This window comes from Fukomys damarensis, unplaced genomic scaffold (genome assembly GCF_012274545.1).
Source record: "Fukomys damarensis isolate Sample0158 unplaced genomic scaffold, DMR_v1.0_HiC HiC_scaffold_16, whole genome shotgun sequence".
Classification (NCBI taxonomy): domain Eukaryota; kingdom Metazoa; phylum Chordata; class Mammalia; order Rodentia; family Bathyergidae; genus Fukomys; species Fukomys damarensis.
Window position 1 is genome coordinate 28,578,995 of NW_022900928.1, and position 11,966 is coordinate 28,590,960.

Genomic DNA, 11,966 nt, shown 5'->3' on the forward strand with positions numbered 1-11,966 from the left:
GCCTCACAAGTGCAAGGTCCTGAGTTCGATCCCCAATACCAAAAAAAAAAAAAAAAAAAAAGTTTAGGCTTCAAAAACATAAAATACTTAACAATAAATTTAACTAAAAACATGCAAAACCTCTACCTTCACACTGAAAATCATTAAATATTATTGAGGAAAATCAAAGATCTAAATAAATTTTTTAAATTACCCAGTTTATGGTTTGAGAAGCTCCATGTGAAATGGTTATTTTCCCAAAACTGATCTATAAATCTGGTGCAATAAACTTTATTGTAAAAAAAAAAATGAAAAACTTTTTTGTAGATATTTATATGGAAAATTGGTATGGTAATAGACAAACAAAAGGGGTGGGAAATAAAGTTGGGGGATTTAAAAATTCACTATCAAGTACAGTTATGAAGAAAAAAATGAATGACACTAGTTTAAGTGAATTAATGGAGTGGGAATAGACCCATAAAAATATAGTCTCTTGTCAACATCCCCTTCTGGATTGTAGGCCCTGTCTGCCCTGATTCCTCTGGGTCCCTTGAGCCTAGACTAGGATTGAATTTGTAAGATTGTAATTTAACAATAATCGGGCCTCATACATATTAGATGCTTAATTCATATTTATTAAATAAATGCATTTTCAGTTCCCTCCCTCAGAGTCCTTTCTTCCCTTCCTCCAAGCCATCCAGAAATCAGCACTACCCTTCACCAGCTGATTGGCAGCTCTTCCTATCAGCTGTGGTAGTACAGAAAGCAGATCTTGCTGGGCATGGTGGCACTCCTGTAATCCCAGCACTTGGGAGGCTGAGGCAGGAGGATCACTGTGAGTTTGAGACCAGCCTGGGCTACATAGTGAGTTCCAAGTCAGTCTCAACTACATAGTGAGACCACATCTCAAAAAACCAGAAGTGACACCCACCAGCCCTGGGTTCCTTGCCCTCTCCAGCTTAACCAAGATCGGGAAGAACAAAAGTCTGTACTGGAAACCACCCAGCCCCCCAAAATAACCAATGGCCCAGGTTTGCCCAGAGTTGAGGGTTTCCTCGGGTGCAGGCCTTGGAGTTTTGAAACTGTGAGACCTTTGAGCAAACCAGCAAGGTTAGTCACCGTGCCTCCTGGGAATCCCCCAGCATCCTGCATGGGAAAAGGGAAGTGCACAAGGACTCTACCCTCCCCATCATCAGTCTTTCTAAAGATCTAGCTACTTGAGAAGAGCAAAGACAGTTCTGAATCTTTAGCCCGACCTAGAGGCTGAAACTCAACCTGAACAGCAGCATGAATGAGAAGGAGGAGGAGCAGGGTAAAGGGCCGGCCCAGAAGCCTCCCGAGGTGGAAGCCCTGGGGCTGTTTTCTGCAGCTACAACTACTCCTTCCTGCTGGAACTGTCTCCTCCGCAGCGGGAGACTGGTTCTCCTCTATCTAGCCCTGTCCTATTTCTGCCCACCCTGCCTGTTTCATCAAGTACCAGTGTGTTTCTGCAGTCAGCATCTATAGGCTGTTAATTAGTTTAATAAAATAATATTTATATGTTTAATAAAGAAGGTAAGGGAAAACTTAAAGTTCTGCTCTACCCCATCCAACCTGCCTTACACTCCCTCTCTCTGAACCAAGCCAGTTTTAACTTTTTCTGCTTGTTTGCTGTACTGGCTTGTACCACAAACTTGATTAATATGCATATACATCAATTTGATGGTTCATCACCTAAATTACATATTATCTCTTCTCATAAAAAAAGGAAGACATTCATCCACTTGCATGAATGCTTACTCCCAATCCCTTCCACATTGTGTACCAACAATGCTATTCACTTGGGATAGTATCTCCTGGTATTTGGAACACAAAATGAAGAAATTAGCACACATGCATACCGTGAGATCTCTTCTCTGCCCTGACCTTCTAACTCTGACAGTTGTACTCTTACTTTTACATTACCAGGAGCTACGTTTACATATGTAATTATAATTAAAATTATTATGCTTTATCTTGAGAGTAACTCTAATAATTTCTATCCAGTAAACAGCAGTTTCACTATTATTAGAAATAAATTCTGATCTGAGATTATATCAGATCCATAACAAAAGAACTGCTAACAAAAGAGACCAATCATAAAAAACAAAGAGTTCAGAGAAACAAAAAATGTGATTGCCCAAATAAATAGTACAAATCTAGCAGCTAATATATTGGAAAGGAAGGAGTACAAAACAAAACAAAATTCCGAAAAACAAAAAAGGTTGAGGTATCAGTGAGATATATAAGCCAACTTGATAAACTCTGAACAGCCAAGGTTGGAAAAATTTGAGCAACAAAATGAATAATGTTTTAGTGGTTTATAACCCAAAATATAAAATCAATGAGTCCACGCTGACCTAAACAAATGGTTAATGTACATGTACTCCTCACAATGAATGCAATCGTTTTTTACTGCAAACATATACTAATAAAAACATGTGTAAAAGACTAAGCAGATGCCCATGTAAACCCTAACTCTCTCAGGTTTAATTTCTCTAAGCAATCAAATCTAGCAAAAGCTGAGTGTGATGGTGCACGCCTGTAATCCCAGCACTCGGAAGGGTTACGCAGAGCATTGCAACCAGTTCAAGGCCAGCCTGGGCTACATAGAGAGTTCAAAGCAAGCTTGAATTACCAAGTGAGACTCTGTCTCAAAGAAACAAAAACAAACAAACAAAAACAAAAGCAAAAAATAACCCAGTGAAAGGTAGTAGAAATTCTGATAGAAGTAAAACTTTCGTTCTTTGAGCTAGTCCTTTTGTATATTTTTCTATGAACAGATTAATATTTTAAGAAAGCCTTGTCATTTTAAACATAAAGAACTAGAGATTCTGGCTTTATCCCTGTATATTATACTGTGACTTTAAAATAAAATAATTTTTCCTCTGTGAATAAATAACTAACTACATGGAAGAGAATAAACAAATCTTTCTTCCAAAAGAATGCCCGCTAATCTAGGTAGACATTCGTCCCTCCAGTCTGAGTTTAACTGGCCCTCTGTTTTTGAATGTGCACAGAATTTAGCAACTTACTTCCAAACACACAATATAGAAAAGGGAAAAGATAGTAACTCTAAGAGTAGAGAGATCTGACAATGAGTGTTTTAGCCAGTGGTAGAGGTTACTGTCATCAACTGACATAAGGTGATGTGGTAGGTACTTTACCTTTGTGCTGTTTGTCCCCACAAACACCTAACCCCAACATAATAGAGAAAAATTCCAAATCGAGGGACATTTTACAAAATGCTCAACTAATAATCTGCAAAACTGTATGGTAATTTTGAGACATTAAAATAAAAAAACAAGAGAGAAATTGTCACAGAGGAGCCTAAAGGGACATAAGGGCTGACTTTAGTGTTATATACACTTACTGGATTGGGTCCTGAAACAGAAAAGAGGACATTAGTAGAAAAACTAGTGTAATCTAAATGAAATCAGTTTAGTTAATAGTAATATATGTAATGTTAAAAATAACACGAGAGGAAACTGAATTGAATGTTTATGGAAAGTTGGTATTTTTTTAGCAAAACATTTATTGGTATATTTTAGACAAACATAATAGTAACATTCATCATAGGGAAATTGTACCACAATATTATTTTGAAATATTTCTATAAATCTAAAATTATTCTAAAATTGAAAAATTACAAAAAATCTAAAAGCAAAAGTCATTTAACTCTCTAAGAATATAGACAAAAAGAATTGCTTTAAACAAATAGGGAAAACAATTGAGTCATAAAAGGCCAATTTAAAATAAATTATATCCCAGGCATGGTGGCACACGCCTATAATCCCAGCATTTGGGAGGCTGAGACAGGAGGATTGCTGTGGGTTGGAGACCAGCCTGGGCTACATAGTGAGTTCTAGGTCAGTATCAACTACATAGTGAGACCCTATTCTCAAACCCCCCCCAAAAAAGAGAGAGAAATTATATCTAATGAGAATTCCATAGGAAAAAAAAAGCAAGAAAATAATCAAAGAAATAATAGAAGAAAAATTTTCAGAGCATCCCCCCCAAAAAAAGGCCTTCAGATTAAAATTACCCTTTAATGCCATGCCTGCCTAGCAAGCACAAGGTCCTGAGTTTGATCCCCAGTACTGGAAAAAAAGAAAATAAAAAATAAAATTACCCTTTAAATGGTGAATGTAATTAAAGAAAACATAAAGCATCCCCAGGGATTTAGGAGGTTTCAAAAAGTCTAACAAATTCTAAATTAAAACAAGCTACCGGGGATTTAGTTCAGTGGCAATGCACCAGCAAGCACAAGGTTGTGAGTTTGGTCCCTGGTTTAAAAAGAAAAAAAAACAAACTATCGGATTATCTATAAGGTAATAAAGATCAAATTATCCTTAAGCTTCTCAGAAGTGAGAAGCAATTGAAAAATAGCCAGCAAAATTCAGAGGGAAAATGATTTTGAACAGGTAAACTACAAAATAAGTATAGGAGCAAAATAGACTTGTAAGAATTAAGAGTTTACCTCTTATGTACTCCTGCTGAAAATTTTATTTGAACTTATACTCTAGGGGGAAAGAAAGGAGTTGGAGGGTGAGAGCACTTTGATTCTCAGAGGCCAGTTCCAGAAGCACATCCAGGAACATGTAAGAAATGAAAATGCTCAGGCTCCACACTGACCTGTTGAATCAGAATCACTGGCAACGGGCTCTGACATGTACATTTCCACAAGCTGTGTAGGTGCATGGGGTACATGCCAGGTGTGAGAACTGCTAGGTTGCAGATAGTGCTGGTGGTCCAAGGAAACGCCTTCACCAGTCTTGCACACTCGTTGCTCATTACTATGAGCTGAAGCCCTCCCTCACGGCGGTAGGAACTCCATTCTCTGCAGGACCAGACTGAATGAAGCTCATCTCTAGCCAAAAATACTTCCTTGTTTAATTGTCTTCCCTGCTTTAACCTCCCTCCCTCCCTCTTCTCCAGAGATTGCTTCCTCAGTAGATTCCTTTCTGCAGAATCCCAATTTGCTGTGGTTTGAGTGTGTTCACCAAAGGCTCACAGGGTAGAAGCTGTGTCCGTAGAGTGGTGACAGTGGAAGGTGGTGGAGTCTCATGAAAGGTGGTTGGCTTACTGGGGGCACTGCTCTCAGAAGAGACTAAGGAAATTCTCGTGGACTTCTTTAATTAGTTATCAAGAGCGAGCTGTTAGGAAAGCCTAAGCCTGATTCACTCTTTTGTTTCCTGTCCTCCCATGTGATCTCTGTCTCTTACATGACCTGCCACTGTGACACCATCTGCTATGAGATTCTCACAGGAGAATAATGTTCAATTTCAGTTTCTCATAAGCAGGTGCCAGTACCATACCCTTGAACTTCCACACTAAGAGCTAAATAAATCTTTGTTTGTTTTTTGAGACAGGATCTTGCTATTGTAGTTCAGGCTGGCCTTGAATTCACCATGTTGCTCAGGCTGGCCTCTAACACTGCAATCCTCCTGCCTCAGTCTCCCAAATGCTGGGGTTGCAAGTATGCACCACCACACACAGCACTATATATACCATTCTCAGGCATTTTGTTATAGTAACAGAAGACAGACTAATACACTCTCAGGATATGTTTCTAGGGAGCCTGACCTAAGAACACAGTTACCAAGCAACAACAGAATGAATCTAGATACATGCTAAAAAGTAACCCTGCAGGGAGAACTGTTTCCTAAAAGTATCTGATTTAAATTGGAACAATAAGGAAGTCTCCTGTAATCGTTTCTTTAAGAAAAAAAAAAAATCCAGTGAGAAGCACAATCATGAAGCTAGAAGCTCTTAGTCATAGGTCCAAAAGATAGCTATTTCTTCTCTTTAAAAAGAATAGGGAAGGTGCCAAGAAACTCCAGGAAATACATAAAATATAAAATTATGATTCAAGCATCAAAATGCAGCAAATTTTTAATCAATTAGTGTAAGGAAAAGAAAAGTATTTGATCTGAACATTAGAAATATTCCATTTTTCTGGCCTCATTTTACTTTATTATGGAAAAATTCAAAGATACGCATGAGCAGACAAAAATAGCAAAATGAACTCCCAGGTACACATCACTCAACTAAACAGTTATTGAGATCTTATCAATCTTAAATAATTAGTCTTTCAAATCTCCCATAGTGTCATTTGTTTGTTTATTGTTTTGTTTTTTGAGACATCTCACTTTCTAGTCCAGTCTGGCCTTGAACTCACTATGTAGCCTAGGCTGGCAGAACTCACAGCAAATCTCCTAAATGCTAAGATTACAGGCTTGCCCTACCACACCCAGCTTTTTTCTTCCCTTCCTTTCTTCCTTCTTTCTCCCCCCACCCCTTTCTTTTTTAACAGTTGATTTGTTGGAAACTATCCAACAAGGTCTATGGGTTGCACTGAGTTACTTACTATGTCTCTAATCTCTGCCAGGCTGCTCAGGACAGTCCACTTCAACAGCACCAATTTAGGGACTTGGAATTACATTTCCTTCTCTATGGATCCAGTTGACCTCCAAGCAACAGCAGAATGAATCTAGATACATGCTAAAAAGTAACTCTGCAATGAGAACTGTATCCCAGAAGTATCTGATTTAATTTAATTGGAACAAGAATACAGAAGTCTCCTGTAATAGTTTCTTTAAGGAAAAAAAAATCCATTGAGAAGATGGCACAATCATGAAGCTAGAAGAAACTCTTTAGCGCCTATTGAAGGCAGAGTCCTTTGACTTAGTCAAAGGGAGGGCAAGGCACGGAAACACAAGACAGACCCTGAGGAGGTTTCTGGAAGGCTTCCGCATTATTGAGGAAATGCACAGGCTTACATAGGGAGCCCTGGGGGCGAGGCATGGGAGGAGCACTTAACATTTGGCGATATCTTATTGGCCAGACATGGTGGAGTGATTTTTCTTGGGCGAGGCGAAGGAGTCACGGACTAGGGGCAGAGCTGTAGCCTGTTGGACCCAGCATCTATGCATTTAGGAGAGTTAGCTCAGTCCTAGCAAGGTCTCCGAGTTAGCACAGGAGACAGAAGGGCAGCACACCTTGAACTTCTCCCACAGCTATTGACTCCTGAAATAACCTCTGAATGGTCTTCAAATTCAGACTGCTTCAACTTCTCCCAAATCCTCAGGGCGGTTTTGTTGTTGTTGTTGTTGATGATGATGATGATGATGATGATGTTGTTTTGAGGCAAAGTCTTCCTTTGTAGCTCAGGCTGGCCTCAGTCTTCCTGCCTCAGCCTCCTGAATGTTGGGATTATAGGCATGTGCCACCGTGCCCAGCTTCTTTCCCATGATTCTGGTTGCAAACCAAACTGGTTGAGAACTGAATCAATTTCCCCATACGGTTAACATTGAACCTAACAATTGAATTAGAAGTGATTCTTGTTCGGTTCAGTTTCTAACCAGAATTATGGAAGGAATTAGGTTCATAAACCAAAGTACCACTATACTCCAGAGGCTGAGACAGGAGGATTGCTCAAGTTCAAGGCCAGGCTGAATTACAGAGCGTGGCCTTGTTTCAAAAAATTTTCTGTTTTCTGGGACTGGAGATTTTGCTCAGTGGCACTGTTCCTGCATCACAAGCACAAGGTTGTGAGTTTAATCCCCAGTACAAAAAATAAAAATAAAAATTCATGTTTTCTGTATTTAGATCTTAGAGGATCTTTCCTTGGTGGTCTGGTCAAAATAGAAATTTGAGCTGCAGGGCAGGGGATTTAGCTCATTGTCACTGTGCCTGCCTTGTAAGTACGAGGTCCTGAGTTCAATCCCTGGTAACAGAAAAAAGTGAGGGGAGGGGGAGAAAGAAAGAGAAAAGAAAAGAAATTTGAGCAGGGGTATGATGGTGCATGCCTGTAGTCCCAGTACTCAGGAGGCTGAGGCAGGAGGATTACTGTGAGTTTGAGGTTAGCCAGGGCAACACAGTGACTTCAAGAGCAACACAGTGACTTCACAGAGCTACATAGTGAGACCCTGTCTCAAACAAACAAACAAAACAAAAAAGAAAGAAAGAAAAGAAGAGAAAGAAAGACATTTGAGATCCCCATGTTCCAACATAAATGCTGAGGCAGTGTCCAATGTCTAGAAATACTCTGTATTTTTCCGTTTACCTAAGTTTATTAAGAGCTCCCCTGGTTACACATGCTTGAGTGCCAGATGAGATTAAAGATACTCAAACAGTGTTCTGATTTATATCTGGGTATGTCAGAAAGTCCTGGAAGGCTTTTTTTTTTTTTTGGTACCAGTGGGAACTGAACTCAGGGCCATCTCTCACTCTTTTATTTTATTTTTTTAGTATTGGGGATCGAACTCAGGACCTTGTACTTGCAAGGCAGGTGGCAGCACCACTGAGCTAAATCCCTGGCTATTATTATTTTTTTTTTAATTTTGAGATAGGATCTTGCTAAATCACTAAATTGTCCAACTGTTGAACTTGCAATCCTCTTGCCTCAGCCTCTCAGAGTGCTGGAATTACAAGTGTGTGTCACCACACCCAGCTGAAAGTCTGGAAGTTTAGGTCAGGATCTAAAAGATGTTTAGAGCTGCAGCCATGAAAGATCCTCAGACATAATCTTCCACCCCAGACTCTAGGTTTTGCTCTCATGCCCTCTTGCTCATGAAGATGAGACCGGTGGCTTGGCCTTGGGCTCACAGACTGCCATACCCTGCCTCCTGCCCAACCCTGAATCCTGAGCTCTGGACTTTACTCCTTTCTTCTCTTTATTGAGGTTGTTGGTTACGTGGGTGGGAGGGGAAGAAACAGCAGTCAGGGCGTGAACATGAGATGAAGGAAGAAAGCTTTAGCCTGAGCTGGCCAAGACTTCACAGTCACTCAACTGTCAGACCAGAATTGAAATCCAGACCAGCTCCAAATTTTGGTCCCCTTTCCTTCCTCTTCACTTGCATGGAGTCTGGAAGCCCCAATACTGAGGTTTATGCTCTCTGAGGGACTCAGAGAAGAATGCCTGGAATCAGAATGGCTGTTTCCTGCAGTTAAACAGGTGACTCAGACAATTATCAACAGGCGCACCCAGAAACATGAACCCAAAAGCCAACCAGCCAGCTCACCACACCGACCCGACGGGTGAGGGGAAATCAGCGTTATTCACGTCACCCTCTCTACCGCCCTAGACGTCTGAGGAGTTCATCTTAACCAGCTCATTTGAGGAGCTGCTACACAGAAAACCTGGGGCTCCAGCATGAGTACAGGAGCCCCTGACCACAAGGAAACTGTCCCTGGGTGCTGCCTTCCTGAGAACGAGGTTCTCCCTCAATGGCAGGGACACTTTCTATCGTATCTCTCATCTCATCGCCAGCACGGAGCCTGGCACAAATAGGTGGCACTTTCTCTGCCACCTGGTAAATCTTTAAGTATTTGGTGATTTTTGTAAATGTTTAGGAAAAAGGATGGGCCAGGTGTGATGGCGCACGCGTGTAATCCCAGCACTCAAGAGGCTGAGGCAGGAGAATTGCTCCGAGTTTGAGGCCAGCCTGGGCTACATAGTAAATTCAAGGCCAGCCTGAACTACACAGTGAGACCCTGCCTTAAAAAAAAAAAAAATCCCAGGGTTTTGGGGGAGGTGATGGAACCAAACACAAGTTATCTGCTGCCTTCGAAGATCTCTGGGAACCCATATCCCTGAGGTTGGGAAAGAGATGAGTTAGGAGCACATATTGAGGCTTCTGGAAGGGAGATTCGTCCATTCATCATGTATTTATTGAGTATTTATTCTGGGGCAGGTTTGTTTGAAGCACTGGAAATACAGCAACAAATAAACGCTCACAGATTCTTGCACTCTTGGTGAGCTTACACATTAGTCAGGAAGCAGGAAAAATACTAATAAATAAGATAAAATTGTAAATGCACTTAGTCCTTAACCCAGCAACCCCATTTATGGGACTTTATCCCAGAGCTTCATCCGCACTGTAAGGATTATCCTGACCAAAATGTCAACAGTGCCAAGGCTGAGAAACCGCCCTAGTGGGTGCCAGCATGAGGGACGGCCCTCCCTGCACACCCACCAGCTTTCCCATTGGAGCCCAGGAGAGAGGAGGAGGGAGACTCCTGTACCAGGTGCTGCATGTGTTAATCCATGCCGAGGGAGGGAGTTGGTGGGAAAACATCGTCCATAATTTTATATTCTTTCTCAACACTGCAAAGGACAAAGTATGCATTAAAGAAATACAGTGGGGGGGTGGGGATTTAGCTTAGTGGCACCACACCTGCCTTGCAAGTGTAAGGTCTTCAGTTCCATTCCTGGTACCGAAAAAATAAGAAGAAATGGGGGGAAAAGGACTATAAATGTCAAAGTGGTTATCTTGGGCAATAGAAACATTTTCTCTTCTCTCATTTCCCCTTTTTTTCTTCCCCTATATTTCATTGGAACCACGTTTGTAAAACATTTCTAAAAATTTAAAACTTTTAACTATACAAGTAATGCCTGAGTATATAACTCCTGGTTTGTTTGTTTGTTTGTTTTTTAAAGCCAAGCATGTTGGCTGGCACACACCCATGATCCCTATACTTGAGAGGCTGAGGCAGAAGGATTGCCTTGAGTTTGAGGCCATGCTGGGCTTCATAGTGAGTTCAAGGCCAACCTCAACTACGTAGGGAGACCCTGTCTCCAGGTGAGGTGGGTGGGAATTCGACACCAAGGCCAGTCTAGCAGCATCAGCAGCCTGAAGTCCACTTGTTCACTGCTGCAGCTCCTGCATGGCTGATAATCAGATGAGGGGAGCAGAGGTCCAGCTCTGCCTTTGGCTTTGAACCTACTGTGGGTAATGGGGCTGCTTGCTTGGTCAATGGTGACCTGGACATTAGTTTCTCCTACCAGCTGGGATGGAAGGACCAGAGTGAGCCAGCGTTTGACAGCAGGCTTTAAATTGCTTGCCAATCTGTTTTGTTTTGCTTCACTTTGGTTTTGGTACCAGGGATTGAATTCAGGACCTTGTGCTTGCAAGGCAGGCAGTGGCACCACTGACCTAAATACCTGCCCCTGCTGGCCAATCTGATGGCTGAAAAATAGAATCTCGTTGCTTTAATTTGCATTTCTCTTATGATGAGGGAGAGAGAATATCTTTAGGTGTTCATTCTACTTTTTCTTCTTTGCAATGCTGATGATTGAATCCAGGACCCTGCATAGGCTAGACCAGTACTCTGTCCTGCCATTAAGCTACATGCCAGCTCAATTTTTGCTTTTTCTGGAGTGCGGGGTACCGGGGATCAAACTCAGGACCTTATGCATGCAAGGCAGGTTCGACGACACTAGCTAAATCTCTGGCCCTCAATTTTTGCTTTTAAATGAATTAAAACTTTAATCCATGTGCCCACACATCATAGAACATTCTAACAGGGTAGGTAATGGAAAGTTTGTCTCCTTCCTGTAAGTCTGCAGCCCAGCTCTAGAGCCTTCTCCAATACAGAAGCCATGTTTGACAGGAATCTCTGGAGATATTTAGTGCATGTATAATCTCTTATATGTATAACCTTTCTTTTCAGTTTTTACCAAAATTGTAACATTGCCTATGCTATTCTGTACTCTGCGCCCACCCCCTTTTAATGCTAGAAAGTGGCTTATCCCACTATACACAGAGCCATCCCATAATTGTTCCTAATTCCATAGTATCCCATTTGATAAACACAGTACAATTTGTTTAGACAGTTCCCTCACAGTGGGAATTTGGAGGGCTTCCAAACTTTTGCTACAGTGAATATTCTTGCACATATTTAATTTCTCATATATGGGAGTATATTTGTAAGATAATTTCTTAGAAGTGAAATTTTTGGATTAAAAAGCAAAGAGCAAATGTATCTTTAATTTTTTTTTCTTTGCAACAGGGTCTCACTGAATTATACACCAGAGTGTCCAGCTTAAAGTGTTTTTTAAAATTACTAAATTATTTCCTGTATCAGTTTGCTGACTATGCCACATTACGATTAAAAAGAAACTATCTTGTTATTAATTCAGAGAAGAGCATAGTCACTGTGTTTGATGATAAGAAAACATCACT